The sequence below is a fragment of the Cavia porcellus genome, unplaced genomic scaffold (assembly GCF_034190915.1).
Source record: "Cavia porcellus strain 051 isolate PalLab524CR breed Dunkin Hartley unplaced genomic scaffold, mCavPor4.1 scaffold_1, whole genome shotgun sequence".
In the NCBI taxonomy this organism is placed as follows: domain Eukaryota; kingdom Metazoa; phylum Chordata; class Mammalia; order Rodentia; family Caviidae; genus Cavia; species Cavia porcellus.
Window position 1 is genome coordinate 46,621,271 of NW_026947484.1, and position 21,213 is coordinate 46,642,483.

The 21,213-nt window shown below is 39.8% G+C and overlaps 1 protein-coding gene across 6 annotated transcripts in view; it reads left to right on the plus strand.

Annotated features, from left to right (window-relative positions):
• The window catches only part of Frmd6 (FERM domain containing 6), a 72,805-nt gene that overhangs the window by 306 nt on the left and 51,286 nt on the right, over positions 1-21,213 (plus strand). For 3 of the 6 annotated variants that reach the window (XM_003471824.5, XM_013154682.3, XM_003471823.5), the window contains exon 1: positions 156-292. The exons of 1 other annotated variant lie outside the window; for it this stretch is intronic. The gene's annotated coding sequence lies outside the window, so the exon portion shown is untranslated. Of the gene's footprint in view, positions 1-155; positions 293-616; positions 753-867; positions 1,009-21,213 lie in introns of those variants that run through there. 2 more of the 6 variants (XM_063247584.1, XM_063247577.1) reach the window with 2 other exon arrangements.

A 21,213-nucleotide genomic window follows, 5' to 3' on the forward strand; every position in this document is an offset into this window, starting at 1 on the left:
CCCAGGGCGGGGGGCGGGGCGCTGGGCGTCGGCGGCTCGGAGGCCGTAGCCAATCCTCGTGGTCCGGGGCGAGGATCGGGGGCGGTCCAAGGGCGGGGCGCCAGGGGCGGAACTCGTGGGCGGGCTGGGCCCTCAGGGGGCGGGGAGAAAGGCCGGGAGGGGCGGGGCTTTCGCGGAGCGCTGGTTTGGCTCCTGGGCCAGGGGGCTGAGAGCAGCAGGCAGCCTTGGCGCCGGCAGGAAGAGACCGAGAGGCTGAGTGGAGTCGGACGCTGGTGCTCGGGATTTTCGCGAGGTACGAGCAGGAGCTCGGCGCCTGGGGCCTCCTCGCCGGGATCCCGCGCCCTCGCCGCCCACGGTGCCCCCTGCCGGCCGGGCGGCGGCGGGAAGGACTTCGGGAGGGTCTGTGGAGTGGCTAGTCCGTGCGGAGGCTGTGCTCTCAGCTCCGCGCCTTTCTTCTCCTCCCCCTCGCCCGGGGCGTCGGGCTCCGGGCGCCCAAGTCGGCTGCCGCGGGTCGCAGGACTTGGCCCAGGGCGGCTGTGCGGCGTGGCGGGAGGCCAGTGCCGCCGCCGCGCTGTGCTCCGAGGGCTCCCGCCGCTCGCACACCGTCCCTGGGACCCGCACCTGCGCCCCGCGTTCCCGGGCGCGACGCCCTGCCTGCCGCCTGTTGTACGCGCTTCGAGACCGGGCAGTCGGCTTCAGAAAGGAGCCAGCTGCCGTGCGCCGCGCGATGCCCCCGAAAGTGCCCGATTCTGGTACTAGAGGTGGCGCTGGGGCTAACTCGCGCCTGCAGGGGGCCTGAGGCGCGCGAATGGTGGGCGCGGCCTGCAGACTTCGGGTCCTGGGAGGCGTGAGTGGCGCTCCGGCCGGGAGACCACTGGGCTACCCTCTTGGGCGCGGGCGCTGTCAGGCTTGGACAACTGGGGGCCTCCAAGGGGTGGTCCCCAAGGATCGAACCACACCTCGAGTCTCGGGAAGGGAGACCTATTGGTGTGGTGCTTTCTGAAAGGCGTGAGTAGATGGAAAGCTGTCAAAACAAGTATATTTTAAAGTTGAAAGCTTGCAGATTTCTCAGGTCAAGAGGTTGGGTAGCTAATGTCCAAAGAAATAGTAGTAGCTCTTTTACCTTTTTGTATCGTGTGTGTGTGTGTGTGTGTGTGTGCGCGCATGAAACGAATCAGTTTTGCCAGTATTTCCCTCAGGAGCTTGCAGTGCCCGCAGTGGGGAAGGAAAACTTCAGTAAATGTTCTCAGGTTGCTTTGATTGCAAGCTTGTGCTCTCTTGCACTTCCGAATGTGTAAGAAAAATATCTCTTGTAGGATTTTCCTAGCGAAAGTCCTTTCTTTTTTATCTGGGACCCAACGACCCCCTGATGTGTGTTTATTGTTGGTCTTAGAAGCATCTATTTAAATGTAGTTTTTGCACGAAATACTCCCTCTTGCCACAGGGTGTAGGTTGGGGATTAGAAAATGCTATTGGAGAAAGCTGCTAGTGGCTTCATTTTCCAAGAATGTAAGTCATTTCCTTTCTGTGATTTCAGGGAGTTGATATTTCACAGCATCAAAACTTTGTGGGGAAAGTTTTCCGTAACACATCTGTCATTAAATAGGCTTGTGACTTTGGGTTTCCTTCTTAAGAGCAGAACATACATTTAAGCTCAGCTATGTTGAACAATAAGAAGGTTTTCAAATTCTAGAGAATTATGAGAATACCCTAGAAAGTAGTTTTAACAACCAAGACCTACAAATGGCCTGCAGGATGGAGAGTGGGGGAGGGGAGAAGACCAGAAAAAGGCAGGAAATAAGATGCCTTCGCTGTTGTCTTCTGTAGTATAAAACTTCTGGCTCTTTATCATTTTCCTTTGGCATGGTTTTGGGAAATAAAAGTTTTATGTTAAAAATGAAAAGACTCCAGAATTGTCAGACAACTGACATTTGAAAGCTGCTTTTTCAGTCTATTTGTAAACATACTGGATTCATGTTTCATATTAAAGTGGACCTTTGGTAAGGTTATTAGATGAAGAAGATCCCCCAGGGGATATCTCATATTACCTTATCTGCAGCGTATCTCCTCCAGAAAGCAGCCTGCCTGTAATATGAACTAATTTCCCCTCTGAATTGCTAAGAATCCCTGGGATTTAACACTGAGGCACTGTAGTGATCAGCAATTCTTGCTTTGCTCATTTTAAGGGACAGGAAATCTTTCCAACCCCTCCTTTGGTGGTGAGATAAGAGCTTCAAGTACTCAATTTGAACTTGCAGGATTGAAATGCCCTGGGCTTTATAGGAAGATGTCTTGAAAACAACACAGACCAAGATGAAGACACTACTTTTGAAAACAAAATGCCAATGTGCTAAGTAACAGTTTGGGGCTAGAAGTTCTTTAAAACCTGTCACTCAACTGAGCTTGTTAAATTGTAAAGTTTTTCTAGTTTGTGGATTTTTCCCCCTATGCTTAACTATGCTTACAAAGATTTTTTGGCTTTCTTAACTTGTGACATAATAGGTTGTGTGGCAGACTTTTGTGGCAGATGCTTGGAATGAAAGTTTTAAGCAGAATTGTTTTTGACTGAGCTGGCAGATTTAGAGTTTAGTGTAAATGAGTTCTGTCTCACAAGTAACTTTAAACATGGGATTCTTTGTAGTTTTCAACTTGGATGTTGCACATATTTATTTCTAAACTGGCTTTAAAAAAATAAACCTGCAAGCAATTATTTTATTACATAAAAGCCAGTACCAAGAAAAGATTAATTCAGTCCAGATGTAAAAATGTATGTGAATTTTAGGTTTGCATGATCTCAGTAAATTTTCCCTTTGGTTGCTGACGCTGCCTGGGTCCCAGATGGCATTCACAAATTACCCTTAGGTAGTTTTCTAAATTGCGAACCAAATTTCATGAGCTTTCTTAAGAATAAAAAAGTTTTCTGCATCTATGTAGAGAGGATGTTTTTCTTAGTATTCATTAGTCCAGACCTCATAAGTGATGAGGTTTGGGACTGTTTCTTTCTTAAGTGGGAAAACAGGAATTGTGTATTGTTATGGGCAAAGTTAGTGGCTTTGCTTTCATTTACCCAATTCGAAATTTCTTCTTTTACAGGGGAAAAAATGTTTTAGGTACATTTATAATCTTCAGTAGAACCCTGCTGTAATATATAGTTCATTGTGATTCTCAACTGTCTGCTGTGTTTACCTCCTTCCCACTCCAGCAATAAACAACAGACACAACTTAAAAAAAATTTTAACCTGTACTCCTAGCACCAGAATTACAAAAGGTATCTTGTGTCTTACAATTATTATTTAGAATGTCTTTGTATGATTGTATAATGACACATTTTGTGAGTTTGCTTCATTGTGATTGTGTATAAAACAGAGAACAGGAAAGATTCAATGAAGGAATTTTATAAACAGTGAAATTTCAGTTAGAATGTACCTTCCCTAAACTCATGTAGGAAAAATGGTATTGTTGGCTTCTGTGATTAAACTTTGATGTGGAGAGTAGTTGAAAAGGCTTTTTGAATTGCACATTATCCTGGAGAAGTTTTGGGGGCCTATAAAAGTAAGTAGAGACTAGTTAAAGGGATAATTTGAGAGGAAGCTGGAAGTGGAATCCTGGGCCCTGAATTACAAGAAAAATTTAAGGTTGGAAGGCTAAGAATGTCAATCAAGGCTGAGGTGGGAGAACTTTCAATTAGGAGGTGGAAATTAAAGAATAGGATCTTTTTTAGTTGAGGAAAGGGACTAAATGGTTAGAGTCGAGGTACCCATAATGTCTGTAGACAGGGTGGGAATCGGCTACTAATTGGTATTTATCCTGGAAACTTTGTCTGTCTTACACTTGAATCACTGGTTCAACGTCACATAATACGCAGGGGCTGAATACTTATTACTGTTCCCCACCCCCTCTAAAAACTACTTCCCACTTCAAAAATTAGAAATATATTTTGTCTAGGTGCTAATGATTCTACAAATACAGTATTTAGTCCCTGTCCTTGCATTTGGGGAGCCCATCAGCTGTGATGTAGGACCAAAAGGGATCCTGCAGTAGTAATGACTAGAGTTACAGATTTATAAAGTTTTGGGTAAAAACAAGTAGTCTGTGCTAAATACCTTATGTGATGTAATAGAGAATACTTTTTATGAGAATAAAATGTACCAATCATGCAGTTGATCATATTGATCAAAGAGGGATGCAGGGCACTGAAGGGGAAGGAAATCACTGATCTGCCAACTAGCTGTACTACTTCAGGCAGACAAAAATGTGCTGAAACAAATTCACAGATGAGCCACATGCAGTCCCAAGGAGAAGGCACTGTTTTCCTGGAGCTTCCTCAGAGTTGTCTGTAGCACAGAGTTTTCTTGAATGCGTCCCTCCACCTGCACGGCCTTTCCCAGCAGAATTCAATCTGTGCAGCAGGGGAAGTAAGCAGAAATTTGGCCATTACCCAGGTCATTGCATTAATGTGCTGGTAATTGGGTTAACACTGACAGATGTTTCTAGAAACTTTGTATTCTGACGGAATCATCCTGAAATATTCTCAGATGTTTTCCGACAATATTTAATACTTTATTTAAAGCAGTATTTTATATTCATTTAGAACCATAGTTTCATGTGAGAGAGGAAGTTATAAAAATAGAACAAATTTCAGCAGCAGATCTTAGGAAACGAGGTTTCTCACTGAGATTTTCAGGTGGTTCTCTCTGGTCACATTAAATGAAATTAATTAACTTTCTCCTTACAGGTTGAAGCACTTGAGCTATACAGTTTCTGTAGCCCCCCACCCCCACCTTTCTGGTCCTTGTTACTTTATTTCTTTGAACTTATTATTGAATTAATACACAACCAGAAAAATGCATAGATCAGTAGTATGCAACATGAAACAATCACAGACAGATAGGCAGCATTGTAATCCAGAAACAGAAGTTTACCAGCCCCCAAAACTTATCTTTACTTACAGTCATAACTCCTGCCCTAAGGGTAACCACTCCCCTGATTTCTATTGTCACAGCTCAATTTTAATGGGTTTTTGGACTGCAGTTAAACGCAGTCAAATACAAAGCTTCTTCTTTGATACAACATAATGCCACCTGGTAAGTCCAAATTGATGAAAGGGGTAGTATTTTTTTCTTCACTTGTTTGTTTTTTTATCTTTATGAATGAATATACTCAGTTTATCCATTCTGTTGATATATATTTGGGCAGCTAGGGGCTATTCTACAGTAGATAATCTTTTGATAACGCTAAAGAAAATTGAGTACTTTAAGGCTGAGAGGAGAGTATAGGTTTAAGATTTTTATTAAAAACTTGAGAAATAAAATATGGGGGAGGAGGGGAATACCACACTGTAAACACTAGGAGTTTCATGCAATCCGCAGAATTGTAGTATTTTAGGGATACAGTTTGAAATATGCTAAGTAGATAGTATCCTATTTCAGCTGAGTAGTGGGTGAGCTGGGGGCCTTTGGTGACACTTCATTTTGTAGCCCCATCATTTTGTAGACGTGGAGCCCTGGGAGGAGGATGAGTGACTCACACTGAGTTGCACAGCTAGTGCTGGTGCTCTAAGAGGAAGCTCCTCCCGATGGTTCAGTCCACCTGTAAGCCTGAGAGAGGCAGGAAGATCAGGACTTCCTGCCTGCAGGCTTCACCCTGCTGGAGGCCAGCACAGAAGTGCAAATGCAGCCCCCTCCTGTGTATTTTAAGCAGAGAGTCCACTGGGAGATGCTTGGCTTGGGGGATAGGTGCCCTTACCAGATTCACAGCAAGGCATCCATCCTGTGGTTCTGTGAAGACAGAAGCAGACCTGCACCTGCCCAAAACACAGCTGAGGCCAACTCTCACTTCCACCTGCCTGCTGGGCCTCTGCCCTCAGTTCAGGGCTGTTGGAACTTCTCTGTCTTCGTCTCCCTGTTACTTATAGGGCTCCTCAGTGAGACTTGGGGTTGTAAGTACCAGTGAGGTGATAAACTGAGGACCTGGTTGATTCTCTGTCTCACAGATCTGTAAATGTTCCAGTATGGACCCTAATTTCAAATGACTGCTGTGTAAAATTTTTCAAAAGAGTTCATTCTTAAGAAAATGCTGACTCCTACATTTATACTTTCTGTCTTTAAATAGTTTTTCCCTCCCTCTGCATCCTCTTCTTCCCCCATCAAGTTTTTTTTTTCTTAATTCTCTTGGGAAACTTCCATTCTTTACCAAAGCAGTGTTGAAATTCTGATGCTGAGATCTGTGACAGTCTCCAGGAAAGAACTTACTATAAAACACAGGATTACGATTTCACTGAGGGATCTAATAGAGAAAGCAAAGTACTTGCAAAGAGTGACTGTTCATATAGATATTTTGTTTCATGTTTTCTTGAAGAATAAATGATGTTTTCATGGGTCATGGAAAGGCTGTGTTTCATTTTATGCTTATTTAGGTAGAGAATAAAAAAGCAAAATTACAAAAATTTTATAATAGTGGATGCATCCTGCTTGAATGAGATACTGCTTACAACAGCAAACATTTAGAATGTGTAAGTTAAATTTTAGAAATATGCTGAGCATGGGCCCACAATTCTTGACAAGTTGTTCAGTGGCATTATTAAAGAAAGAAATATTAGATTTCGAAGACAGTATACAAGAGGCAGGGGAGTTAAAATGGTAAGTCTGATCTTGACATCCATCCTCTGGGGTTCATATCCAGCTGTTCTCCTGCGTGTGACGTTGGGGAAATTAGGTTATGCTCTTAACCTCAGCGTTTTCATCTGTAAAGCCATGGCTAATAATAATAGTTATGTCACAGGGTCTTTTGATGAAGTAAAGTGATACATGTAAAACAACTGGCCTGGTCTTCGTCATATACTTAACAGTCAAGTAATGTTTTGTTGCTTAGGACAAAAAGAAATTATGTGTAGAGAGATTTGTAGTTTTTCTTTGAGGTCTCTGAGCTTTTGTTTACAAGTGATACCATGGGTTTCTGTTATATTTTGTTTCTGGATTTTTAGCAGTGCTGGGCATCAAACTTAGGGTCCTCATACATGCTTGGCAAGCATTCTGCATTAAACTTGTACACCTCCAACCTGTATACTTTGTTTTTTTTTGGTGGCATTAAACAAGCAGCAAAACCTGGTACAGTGTTTTGCACTTAAAAATTTTGGGTGGTCTGTGTTTCTGCATGAGGAACAGCTGGCCTGTCCCCCGATCACTAATTGATTGAATTATTTTTTCTAGTTCTTTCTCTAATTTTCAACCATCTCAGTCCCCCAGCTTTTCCCTGCTAGATAATTGTTTTTCTCCAGATGCCAAAAAGCAAATGTGCAGATTAAAAAAATTTCTCTATGGTGATTAAATTTATGCAAGGTGCTTTAGAATACCAGTAGCCTATGTCTTCTGCTCGTGTATCCTGTAAAGTTCCAAGTACTTTTAAAGAAAGCCACTATTGCGTGGTATCGTTATTGTTTATTCCTTCCAGTACCTCTCCCATTGGCACAGTTTATATAATGTGGGTCAAAACTCTTAGAATTTTGTTGTGAGCATTAAAGCTTAAGATTTTAAAGCCATCCATTCAAAATAAATTAATAATCTGAAAGTTTCAAAGGGAATATTTCAAAAAAAGGAATTCAAGCACACATTTATATGTAAATGGCATAATTACAAACTAAGCCAACAAAGGCAGTTTCCTCTAGATGAAGGAAGCATGCTTTATCATTTAGGTCTGTTCGTTAAGGGGGAGGGATCTACCTTATCCAGGTAACTGTTCCTTGTTCTGCATTTTATGTTTAAAATCTTGAACTTTGTAAACGTAACACTTTAAAAATACTAAGTCCACCCAAAACTAGGTTTTATGTCTTTATGAACTGTTTGGGACTATGTTGAATAGGCGGTACAGTTCCTGCCAAAATAGATTGCGTCTAGATGAAGAACAAAATGCCAGTGTGTGGAAGGGTATTAGATGTTTACAGGTAAGTAGAGTCCTGGTTTTAGGGAGCAGACTCAATAATCAAATACAGGATGTTCCCAGCTTGTCTGAGGTTTCTAGGTTTGTGTTAGGGTGTGAAGTCAGGCTCACATGTAATTTAGGGACTTTCTAGGAGTAATAGGATCTGGAAAAAGCCTCAGATATTGAAAGGTACCTATGAAATTGAAATTGTTAAGTGTTTTAAGTTCTTTGTTCATTCTGTGTAATCCATGCCAATTATACTCTAGGCTGTGTTCATGACCCCAGAAGTGTGTCATGAACAAAATAAAAAAGCCCTGCCTTCATAGATGTTATATTTTGGTAGAAGACAAACAGTAAACGTAAGAAGTGTCTTAGTCATTTTCTCTTTGCTGAGACAAATTTACGCACAATTTACAGGAGAGATTTATTTTGACTGGAAGGGTATGGTGAAAGGTCCAGCAGAGGAAAGCTGCCCAAGTCATGGCAGCCAGGAAGCAGAGCTCAAAGGGAGCAGCTGGGATGGAAGATGCACTCTTGCAGGTCCCACCTCAACGACGTCTCTTCTGACCAGACCTCACTTTCTGACAGCGCACTCAGCCACTAAATCTGCCCATGAATATAGTGTCCCAGTGATCCAATTACCTTTCCAAAGCCCTGCTTCTAATCTCGTAAGAGTTTTAGGGGTCATTCTTGATCTAAACCATAGCACAAAGTAAATTTCATTGTGTTTTAGAAGATAGTAAGTACAATGGAGAAAAGAGTAGGTAAGGGACAGTAGCAGTATTAGGGAAGGATCAGGGACATTGCAGTTTGGGGTATAGGTGCTCTCCACTCAGGATGGGGCTGTGACCCAATAAACGTGTTGCAAGTTCAGTATATTGTGAGTTGGAATCACATTTAACGCACCTAACTTACTGACCGTTAAAGCCTAACAACACAGCACACTGCAGAATATCAGTTGTTTCCCTTCTTGAGCATGTGGCTAATTGTCCCTGATCAGCATCGAGAGAGGACAGTACTGACCACCTCTAACCATGAGAAGGTCAGCATTCACAGTTTTATAAAATGCATCTCATTGTTGCGCCATGGTAGCGTTGATCATCCAAGTCAGGGGTCATCTGTGGTACAGTTAGGTTGGCCTCACTGAGAAGAGGACCCGAAGAAGCACGCGAGCCACAGAGATGCCTGGGGTCAGAAGACTGCAGAAATGGAGTGCAAAGAGCCAGGGAACAGTAGTGGATGAAGGAAGAGAGCTTTGGAGGTTTCCTCAAGAGGACCTGCTAGACCGTTTGAAGGATTTGACTTTTCCTCTGAGTGAAATATGGGGAGTTGTTGGAGGGTCCTGAGCAGAGAAGTGAGGTGATTTGACTTGCATTTTGATAGAATCACTGTGTTGAGAATAGAAAAATAGAGAGGAGGGGATACTTAAGGATAAACACCTGCTGTCAGTAATCTTGAAAGAAAATAGCAGAGGAGATGATGAAAAATGACCAGGAATATAAGAACCAACAGCATTTCCTGACCAACTGTTTGAGGAGTAGGAAAGAGAGAGAAAAAGCGATGAGAATATCAAGAACCTGGAAGCGTTTTATTTAATTATGGAGTTGCCTGGAACAGAGCTGGGAAGGATCGCCAGAGCTGTTGGGAATATGTTGTGTGGCCTCCAAGTGGAGAAGTTGGGAAGGTTGTTACCTGGAGAAGCTGGAATTTAGGGAAGAGGTCCAGGTGGGAGGTGCAAATCTGAAAGTTGCCCACAGGGTTCTAGTCAGATAAAATTGAGGAATGTGAAGAGAGAAAGAAGCCCCTGGAGCAAGCCTTGGGGCACAGTGGTATTTACCATCTGTGAAGAGAAGATATTTGCTGACAATACAAGAAAATATTTTAAGCCAAAGGAATTATGCTTATTCTTTCCACACAGTGGACTTAAGTAAATTATCTCTGTTGCTTGAATTCAGTATTATTAATAGAATATATTGTTGATTCTGTTGACTGACATGAATTTTTTAAAATTTGTTGCTTACTGATTTAAACGTGGGACACTGTTTTCAGAGTTCAGTGTAGAAGGAACAACCAGAAGGACATTCGAAGATATCCTTGTTGCACTTGAGTAAAGGAAAAGTCCTGAGGAGAGCGTGAGTCAGTGATGTCACACCGGACTGAAAGATCAGGTCTGGTGAGGACTGGACTTGCGAGTTGGCTTTAGCAGCTTGTAGGTCCTTCCAGACCGAGCTGTGGTGGTGGAAGGGTGCAGACCAGGGCCTGCTTGGAGCGGGCTCAAAGGAGGATGAAAGGCTTACAAAAGGTGCCAGTTGTTTGGAGTTCAGTTTCCTGAAGTATTGAATGTGGATGTGAGTGCTCTGTAGCCTGTCTGATAGGATGTGGACCGGGACTTCAGAAATGGGAATGTTGGGGTTTTCAGGAGACTCTAACCAGGGTACCTCCTCTCAATATTATTGGTGAGACTCCAATATTCAGATTGTAGTCTCTGTTTTGAAATAGAAAACTATTCATACTTTTTTTAATTTTTAAATTTCGAGACAAGATCTTAATAAGTTCCCCAGACCAGACTCAAACTTGTGGTCATCCTGCCTCAGCCTCCCAGAGTTCTGGGCTTACAAGTGTGAGCCCCCACATTTGGCTAGGAAAACCATTCTAATGCCGTTTTGACTTTATTATGTATCTTTGTATAAGAACTGTATGCCAAAAGCACTCACACTTTATGTTAAGAAATCAGTTTTGTTTCTAGAAACATATGTTCTTGAATTCAACTTACAGAATTCTTTGATATTAAAACCAAGACCAGTGCTTGAGTTGCCTTCCCTCTTTCCAGTGGTGACAGGTTTGAGGGGTTCAGGCCACATAGCATGGTACCCCTCCAGCCTGGAGGGCACCATTCACAGAGTGGACAGCTTGGGAAAGGGTCACAAGGGTCACAGCAAATTCAGTAATAAAATTACTTCTTTCCTTTCGTGTTTCTTTCATACTTTGTTGATGAATTATTTCAAAGCACGTGATTAAGCAATTGCCATAGTTCTGTATATCATAATTACGTACCAAGAATTTTCTCTCTTCCTGTAATGTAATACTGTAATCACAATGAATCAACAAGTCTCTGATACTAATTATCTTTTCCTTCTCTAAGCTTATTAAAACACTAACACTTTGGCGGTGAATGCATAAGTATTGTTTTTGGAGAGTTAAAAGCTTAGAGTGATTGGTAGGGTTAAAATTTCAATACATGTATTTGAGTGCTGGTTGGTAATAAAATACAGTATCACTCTTCAGACAGTTGCTAATTATGGGAAAGTGGTGGAAAGGGCAGTAGAGTGTGGCACACGTTAAGTGGAGCTGCACTGATTATATGTGTGTTCCTAGTGGGTTGTGGCATAGACATATAATGTCAGCATTTTCTTAGGCACTGCTCTAGCAACACTGTTTTGTTGGTATTAGATTGAATGTTTTTTCAGCTGAAACTTGTAAGTCACTCTACAATTAGTTAAGGGAATGTAATTGGTCGTAACAGAAATGCTCACACAAGGCCAATGCGAAATAATTTGGCCATGTAGATACTAGAGCATGCAGAGGTTTAAAATCAAGCAAATTTTGAAGGTTGAGGCCCTTACGTCAGTGACCGTGGGATCAGGTCCTGATTTCTTAGTGTGCCAAACCAGAGTTGCAAGTCTGATGCCCGTCAGTAAGACTGGCTGTGGACGTGTTTTAGCTTTTAACACTGTTAAAAATACTCATTTGCTAACACTTTAAAAATGCGACATTCTAGAAATTGAATTTTATAAAATAAAAAATAAAAATAAAAATAAACCTGGGAGGCCCGGCAGTGCAGTGGTAGAACACTCCCCCTCTGCCTGCCATGAGTTGTAGATATGACTTATTTTTCAAGGACCATCTTAAGAGCACCTTTAAATTGTTCTCCCCTTCGTCCTAACACACACACACATACACACACACACACTTAGGTTATGTCTTGTTTCTCCTTCCAGTGAATTCAGGTAGTGTATTCCTGGTCATATCATTGAAAATTAGCATACAATACTTTGCACAGTAAAGCTTTCTGTATATATTTTCTAGCTCCCCAATTGTACTGTAAAGTCCTGACTATAATTTACGAGTGCCTAGCGTATTTCTTTTAGATTAGCTACATTAGCTATTGTTTAGATTTTGCATCCGGTTGATAGTAGCCTATGATTATGGTGGTGCTGTAGAACTAGGTATATCAGAATCTGCTGCCTCAAATAGTGCTTTCTTACCATGCTCATGCCTTTGTAGTGGCTCTTCCATAGTGTAGTTGAGTATTCACTAAATACTTCATTCGTTACCAATTCCTTGCTCTTCTATATAGATGGGTGAAGTTTTCCAGTATTACTGCTTACTGTTTTGTTCTTTTGAATGTATTTCTTTATAATGACAAATCAATGTTTATGTGTGTTTTTGTTTTTGAGTCAAGGTTTTGCCATGTAGTCCAGACCAGCCTTGAACTCATAGTCCTTGTACTTTAGATTCTTTGGTGCTAGTATTACCAAATACTATTTTAAATTTCTGGGGTTTTTGTTTTTTGTGGCTTTTTGCCCTTTGAATATATGTTATGATTTGTCTTTCTGAAACATTCACCTTTTAGCTAAAAAGGCAGATTTTAAGTAATGGAGAATAGAGTGGCTTAGTTTTTATAATTATATACTGGTAAGGAGTATGAATGCTACAAGACCTGTTAACAAGGGCCCCTGGTCTGGCTGTGGAGGCTGGAGTGGGGAGTATAACAGGACAGAATTCTGTGGTCCTTAACTTTCTGAGGTATTCTGTAGCAGTTTACAAAATAATCAAAATATAAAAATTTAATCTTTGAAACTAAGTAATACATGTAACAAAATAATAATTAAAAATTGTAGAGGATATGCATGTTCAAAATTAGGAAAAAGAATTTGTCATTGGTATAGACATTGTATTAATGGTAAAATTATTTATAGTGCCAGAATTTATTGTTTGGTACTGGTTGAGTTCTGTTTAAAAGAATTTGAAAGATAAAATGGAAATTGTGCTAGAAATTTCAGATGTACCTGACTTGGAAAACAATTTAAATAAAAGTTTCATTTTGTGAAACTATTAATTACAAGATTTCAAAAGTATAGGTAATAAGAATTTGTATTATGACTTTCAAAAATGTGAAATAAAAAAATAAACTTATTCTTCTCAAGAGTCACTAGTAGATAGGACCCTCATTTAATAGGTCTAAGCCTATGATGAAAACATTAAGTTTTTTCAGTCTGATTGTGGAGTAAAACAGTATGGTATCACGAAAACTCAGCAATAAAATTAGTGACATGTGTGACCAAAAAATAGAATGGAATTTTGTGTGGTTGCATATATTTTACAACGTCTGAAGTGCTGTATGTATTTTTCCAAGGAAAATAGAATTCTATACTTAACTAAACCCACCTAAATATAGTGGTAAAGTTAATTTTTTGCATAGTTGAGTGTCACCCTGAGACAAAGGTCAGCTGCAGTGTGCCATTTCTGAGATGTCAGTTGAGGAGATCAAGTTACTTAAAATTATACGAGGCAATCAGAAAAATTAACCTATTTAAGGGAATTTTCATTCAAATAACCTAAGATTTTTCAAAGATCATACTAAAATTTAGGGAAATCAATTAGGGGGCCATTTTTAAGAGATGTCAAATGTCATCCAGAACTTATAATAAATTCTAATTAAGTCCTTTAAAAACAAAATTTTTTAAAACCTCAAATGTTCAATTTTCTGGACTCACATTTATTTTGAATCTGTGAAAAAGGAAATCAAGCCAGCAATTTTTAACTTACTAAATTACTTGCTTTGGTAGATACCTAGAGGAAATTTCATGAATTCCAGTTGTAGAGTAAAACCTAGCAGAGAAAGCTAGTGTAAATTACCTAATTTGTAAAGCAAATACCCTTTAATAACTGCCTTATGTCTTTTTTAACAAGGTCCATGTTCCTTTCTTATTGGTATATGTTTGCAGTACATCATAATTGCATTCATCTTGTGGAATTGCTATATATATATATATATATATATATATATGCATATATATATTCATATTCCTTTTCTGACCTTCCCCTCCTCTGCCCACCTCCTGTATCCCTCCGTCCCCAGATCCCCTTCCCACCTCTGCTACATTTACCTCCCCAATACTATTTTAGGCCCAAGTTTTTAGAAAAATTTCTGTCAGTAAATTATAGAGATAGATCTAAGTTACTACCTCTTAATGTGTAATATATTTTCTGTTGAGGAGCCTTTTAAATATATTGTAAATGTCCTAGGGGATAGGAAAGGTTGTGAAATTCTGTTTGAGGGCCTGGGTGGGCTGCTTAGTGGTAAACTGAATTTTGTTCCCTAGTGCATGCATCCTGGCCAGATATGTTGCAAGGGTGACTCCTATTTTGTCTCTCCTTGGTGTGGTGACATTGTCTGTGTCATGTCTCTGCTTTGCAAGGTACAAGCTTAATCCACTGGAAATTCTCCTTTGACAATTACTGCCGTGTTTTCCTCCTCTAACTGATCAACAGCGCAGTGACACTCCGTGCTCTTTTCATCCACTGGCCATGAGGAAGTGTTCAGAACTTGATCTGACCCCCAACTGTCTAAATTGTTGTGCTTGGTCCTGTGGCCTAGAAGTTAGGTGATTTTGATGTCATATTTTCTTATACAAAAATTTTATATTGGTCTAGCTTTCTTTCAGATTAAGGGGGAAAAATGATGAAAAGGTTGGATTGTTTTTGAGTAAAACTTTAGTGTTCTTGTGCCAGCCACCTTCTCTGCCACTGCCTTGGCTCCTTAGAGAGCTCTGACTTTGTTTCCCCAACTTCTGTTTCCTCAACTGTCCTCTCTTTTCTGTTTTTCTGCTGTACCTAACCAAACATGTGTTCTGTTATTACTGCATGAAAACAGTCTCTGCATATGGTACAGGGTATGTCCTATATTGGGATCAAAGGCTAGTGGGAAAAAAGTAACTAAAATAATAGATAAAGACGGTCCCTCTTCCTAATTTATAAATAATAAAGCAATTTTATGCATTAATGTGTGAATGTATACATGCTTTTCTTCCTGAGGATATTATTAGTTTGTGACTTTGTATGTAAAATAGCATTGTGAATCTAAACTATTAGCAACACAAGGAGATGTTTGAGTCAAAAAATGATATTTGAACCCATCTGCATATCTTCCACCTCTGACATACAAGCCATATACAGTTTAAGAAGTTGTGTGGGGCTGAGGAATTAGCTCATCAGCATAAGTGCCTACCTGGCCAGTGCAAGTGAGTTCGATCCCTGGTATAAAAATTTTAAAAAGTATAAGGTGTGTTAACATTTAATGTTGGGACTGAACATATAAATTTTGTTGTTTAAATTTTATATTTATTACTTTAAAGATCATAAACAGAATAAAACCAATCAAAACAAATTAGTGTAAGAGATACAGGGCTTCAAAGCATTACAAAATCAACAATAGTTACCATAATGCCTTTTGATGTCCTCAAAATAGCTGCGGATAACTTTGGCCATAGTAAAAATCAAACAGAACAGAATAGAAAAAATAAAAACAAGACAATAGTAAATCTAAAATTGCTACCATAGTATATCTTGCTATCTTTGAAATAGCTTTTCCTGCCATTGAATTTAACATAAACAAAACAAAAATGAATGAAGCCCAATCCAACAAAACAATGGAAACAATATAGCACTTTAAAACAAGACTATAGGGAATCAACAATGGCTACAATCCTAAAGAGATCACCCCAGTGCACACTGTGTACTGATATCCTCTGAACCAATGATCAGACCACTGGCCCTAGACCTGCAGTGTTAGTGAAACCAAAACACCACAGGCATCCAATTGCATTTCACCTCCATAGCTATCGTCACAGCCTGTGTTTCTGCAAATAAACCAGTCACTTATGGGGGAGGAGGGGTTGGTACCTCTTGCTTGCTAGCTTGGGCACCCAAAGGGGCGGCAGCCTGGCTGTTCCCAGTCTGGCTGAGACCATGCATGGTACTGGTTCCCAGACTGGGCTTGTTTGCTCTGTTGTTTAAATTTTAAAAGTATGTAGAATTCTGTAGACTACTAATAAAATTTAATTGTATAAGAACATTTTCCTCAAAGGAAAAACATAAAAATATCGATTAGGTACATATTAAAAAAACTTTTAAACCATGCACGTATTTTGAAATGCTTAATTATAAGAATTTTAAATGGTGTAATTTTAATTCCCTGAGATGCTAAAGTATAAAATAGATTTTCATAAATGTATCTGCAATTTTATTCATGAAAATCTTTTGCCTAGATGTAGTTAAAAGTAGAACCCTAAAGCAAGAGTAAGAATTTTACATTAAAGGTTTAGTATTATAATGAATCACAGTTGAATTATATCAGATATTTGAGTGAAGTCATGGATTAAAAGTACTGTTACAGAGTGGTAGCTACTAATGAAGAGGAAACAGCATATTTGAAAATGTTTCATACATGTTGATATAGACAGGTTTCATGTTCCTGTCACAGCTGGCTAAGTGTCATTTCTGCTCACAGGTGTCAGCAGAATTGTGTAGAAGCCCAGCATGGGGCGCACACCTGTCTAATCACAGTGTTCTGGAGGAATGAGGCATAAGGACCCCATCTTCCAGCCCAGCCTCGGCAATTTAGCAAGACCTTGTCTCAAGAATTTTTTTAAGAGAGCCGGAAAAGTAGCTCAGGGCAAAGTGTAAAAGTAAGTGTATGTGTGCTAGCCTAAACCACGATTACTTAACCTAGACTTCGAGTAATGTCAGGGATACTCTGAAACTCTAAAATTACATCCAGACCATCATATATGTGTGATGTGGCTATATTGGTGAGGGACTTGGCCTTTTTTTTCCTGCAATGTCACTTAGTTTTGAGAAATGCTGGAATCATTGAAAGAATTGGGAACCATTTCCTTCTCTTTACTTTTGCAGAAAAGTTTTATAGAATTGATATTCTTTCTTTAAAAACATTGATAGAGTTTCCCAAAGAAGCCATGTGAGCCTGGGATTTTCTTTGTCATTTTTTTTTCCTGAAATTTCATTTAATAGATGGGGGATATTCAGGTAATCTATTTCATCTCCACTAGGCTTCAGTAGTTTGTATGTTTCAAAAGATTTGCCTGTCTCGTCTATATATTGAATTTATCAGCTTAAAATTGGTCATAATATTCGTATTATTGGATGCTGAATTTTTGGAGTTTGGACTTTATTCTCCCATGTAGGTAAGTTATAAATTTGATTCTTTTAGGACTTGCATTTAATCTTTAGTAGTGAGAGTTTGGAGCTCTTCAGACTAAAGCTGCTTTACCTGTGCTGTTGTGAGAGTTGAGAGTTTGAGAGTTTGGCTTCTGGTGCCAAAAGTACTAATGTTTCTCTTCTCTGGCTAATGGCAGTGAAAACTATTTCCAGACCTGTGTGAACTCTAGGGGTTGTTTGGTCTGTTGCTTTGTGAAAATTGTTTCCACATAAGCAAACATCAGTACTTGGCCATTGATTTGAGGGGACCTTACTCTATGTGTGCAGCTCTTTGGACCTCTCTGTAAATGGCATGACTTCCTCTTTGGTATTCTGTGCCCTCCATGAGCCCTAGATACTGGAAGAAAAACTGGAAAATACAGAGAGAGAACAGTTCAGAAGTGGGTTTTTTTGTATATAGGTTTTCCACAGTACAATTGACAAGTGAAGGTTGAAGCAAATTTCTTTTATATTATCAGAATCTTTGCTTCCAGTTGTTTTATTCACTAAATGAATAATTTTAGTGAGTGAATGCTTAGTATTTCCAGTTACTATACATGGCAGCTCAGAAAAGCCTTGGAGCAAACAATTCCCAAATTCTAAACAGATTGCATCCATTTGAAAGAAGCTTTGGAACAAAGACTCTTTACAGGGAAATTTAGGAATTTTTAATAAATTTTTTTCATTAGTGCATGACATTCAGCATGGGGAGTTGGTATACGTACATATACATCTTAATTCTTTTTATTTCCCCCTTTCCTCCCCTCCTTTCTGTTTCTTTTGTCTTTTGTCAGTCCGCTTTCCATTTGCCAAAGACCTATCTCCCTATATCGTATTATCTGTGTTTTTATTTTGCTCTAAATTATTTATACTTTGGGTTTCTTATGTAAGAGGGACCATGTGATATTTAAACTTGTGTGTCTGATTTCACTTGAAATTTTGGGTTTAGTCTCTTGATTATTGGAACTTGTATTGAAAGTGAAAATCTAGTAGCTAATTTACAATTTTATATCTTGGAAAATTCTCATTCATTTTTCCCTAGAAAGTTAATTATTAGGACTATTGCTGTGTTTCTTTAGTTCATTCCTCCAAATGTGAAGATCATGAAGGAAAATGGATTCTCCTTGCCTCTTTCCTTTTTGTGCTAGAGATTGAACCCAGGACCTTGCACATGCTAGACAGTGCTCAGCTGCCAAGATGTAAACCTACCCCTGCACACACTAATTGAGTACAAAACAAAAACCAGAAAAAACCACAAAAAACAAAACTTGCATACTTTTGCTCCCAGGGTTAGAGATGTGGTGATTCTGAAGCAGTAGATAGTTGGCAGTAGACAGTCTTGTCGGGGGTAAAATTAATGAGAAGAAGGGTGATAATGCTCCACTGGTGGTGTCCCACAGAGTTCTGCCAGGACTGATAGCTGACGATGGGATTGGCCGCTCATCCTGTTTCTCCAAGATAAAAGTTAAGAGTCACTCTCAGGACTGAGCTACCTTGCTAGTGCTGTTAGAGCCATATGGGGCTGGGGGGAAGAGGTAAGAAGAGATGGGGTGGTTTCCATTTTGTTTCGTGTGGCTTGGTTCGTATGTGTGTTTTCCTTTTTGTTTTGCTTTACCTGTAACATTCGAGGTTGAAATGTGATTCCACTTTTTACAGAAGATTAACCCTGTTAATGTGGAATAAGGAGTTGCTCTGATTTCCTTCCTCCACACCCTTTAAAAACCAGATTTTAAGTCGGTCTCATATTGTCAGAGGATGATTACTCTAACAAGGAATGCTGTCTTTTGGCAGTGTGAAGGGGACGCACATCACACAGCCAGAAAATCCAGTGACCAGGTGGGTAGGATGGAGGTGACTCAATTGGGCTGTTGAGTGACTCATTGGGTTTTGCCAGCCTCACATAGCACAGTGCCCAGAGGTTTACTAAGTGGCTTTCTTTCTGTTCCCTTTAGAATGAATAGGTAATAATTAAGTTGACTTTGGTCTGTGTCTTATTATAAAACCCCAACTAGGAACTATTTGGAGAAGCAACTCCAGAAAATTCACATATGGGAAATAAAATGTTATGCCATAGGGGGGTACAACTTGAACGTGAGTTTCCACAGTGCTGAAGCTGACACATTTGTGGTAGGTAGCTTCCGGAAGTAAGCTAAGGAATAATCACATGATGACAGGTAAGAGCATTAGCTTCTGGTTGCCGAGTCCCCTGGGAAGAAGCTTAGGGGGTGCATCCCTGGCTGCCGAGGATGTTCCCTACAGCCATGGTAGCAGTTTCCAGAGTGACACAGACCACCTCAGCCTCCTGCCAGCATCTGGGTTGATGATTCGATAACACCACAGGGGACAGGGATGTCTTCAGGTTTGGATTCCTGGTCTCCAGTTAGTGAAGGCTGTGTTAGGACAGAAGTGCCTTTTAAGGGCTGCGGATATAGCTTAGCAGCGTAAGCACCTGCCTGGCAAGTGCAAGGTTCTGAGTTTGATTCCTCCAAAAAAAAGTGTCTTTTAATGTGATAATGACAGTGGTAAATAATTTGTGAAGCTATAGTTTTTTTAAAAAGTGGATAAAATAAACATTTTTTTTGTCATTTTCTAAGTGCTTTTGACACAGTAAATCAGGATTCTGTCTTAGTAAACATGTGTGACAACTTTGTGTATTCACCTTATATATTCACAGTGAAACCCCAAAGGGGTGTTAAGTAAGGACTTTTGTAGCAGTATAAAGCCTTGTGCTAGTGTTCAGAGGAATCTTCTGCTTTGAAGTCTGTAGACTGTGCTTTTGATCTTCCTTTACTGTAAAGAGCGCCTTGCCCCTTGGGCCCCACTGCCCCATCCCCCACGTGTACGTGTGTGAGGGAGGGTGGGTCCTGTGGCAAATGCCACGCTGCTCTTTCAGGTGTGTCCGTGGTAACATAATCTCTACCCCATAATTTATTTGTGGAAGAGTAAAAATTGAGTCACTGACATCTTAAAGTCATATTCTGGCATCATAACATTCTTCGCGTGCAATTCTGTAGTTCATAGGATAAAAGACAAATTTTATTAGAACTTGAGTATGTTTGAGGTAGCAAATCATTTTATCATGTTTCTTAACTTTCTTTAAATATGTAAATCATGGACTTTCTGAAAAGTGACTAAATTGTTTCCATGAGAGGATTTGTGTTGTTTGTTTTCATAGAACTTAAGAAGCAAGGTCTGGTAAGGAAAAGCACACCTAAAATAGATCATTTTGGCCAGGTAATCTCTCAAAGTATCAGTTCTTTTACCTATAAAATTAAAGAGTTGAGCTGGGTATCTCTAAATCAGTTCCAGTGGTAAAGTTTACATATGACTTTATTATAGTTTTTCTGTCCAGTAGTAGGAAGAAACCATATCCACGTCACAAGGTTGTCTCCTCTAAGAATTCATTAACAGCACTAAAGTCTCTTTAAGGTTTTTTTCGGTTACAGAGTTAAAGTGATCATGTAGCAGGTGGAATAATATTTTATTATGGTTACTTTAATGTGTGGTAGAATCCACCATGGGTTCACCATGGAGAAGTATAGCAAGCAGTTACAACAGAATTTCACGCCTCCCCTACCTTCCGCATCTTTTAAAAGTTTAACCCCTAGTACAGCAGTGTCAGCATCATCGCCTCCCTCTGATTTGTTTTACTTTCTAAAATGCACATATAGCAAAGTGTTTATGTTTCTGTACATTTAAATCAGTAATAGTGAAGAAAGACAACTTTAGATCTGCTACCAGGTCTAAGAAGGTGGGTGTTTTCCAGAGTCTTGGAGCTCACTTCTCCTTTCTGCAAACTTCTCCTACTCCAGGTCCCACTCAGTGCCACTATTATAATTTTGAGGTCTTTTAAAAAAACTTTTAAAAGTAGTCTTACCATATATATATGTGTACCCCATAGATGAATCATTCCTTAGTTTTGCCTATTTTTGAACTTTTCATTGATAGAAATAGAATTGTGTCATATGCATTCTGGTTTCTGGTTTTAGAAAAAGCTTAGCCTTGTTTTTAAGATTC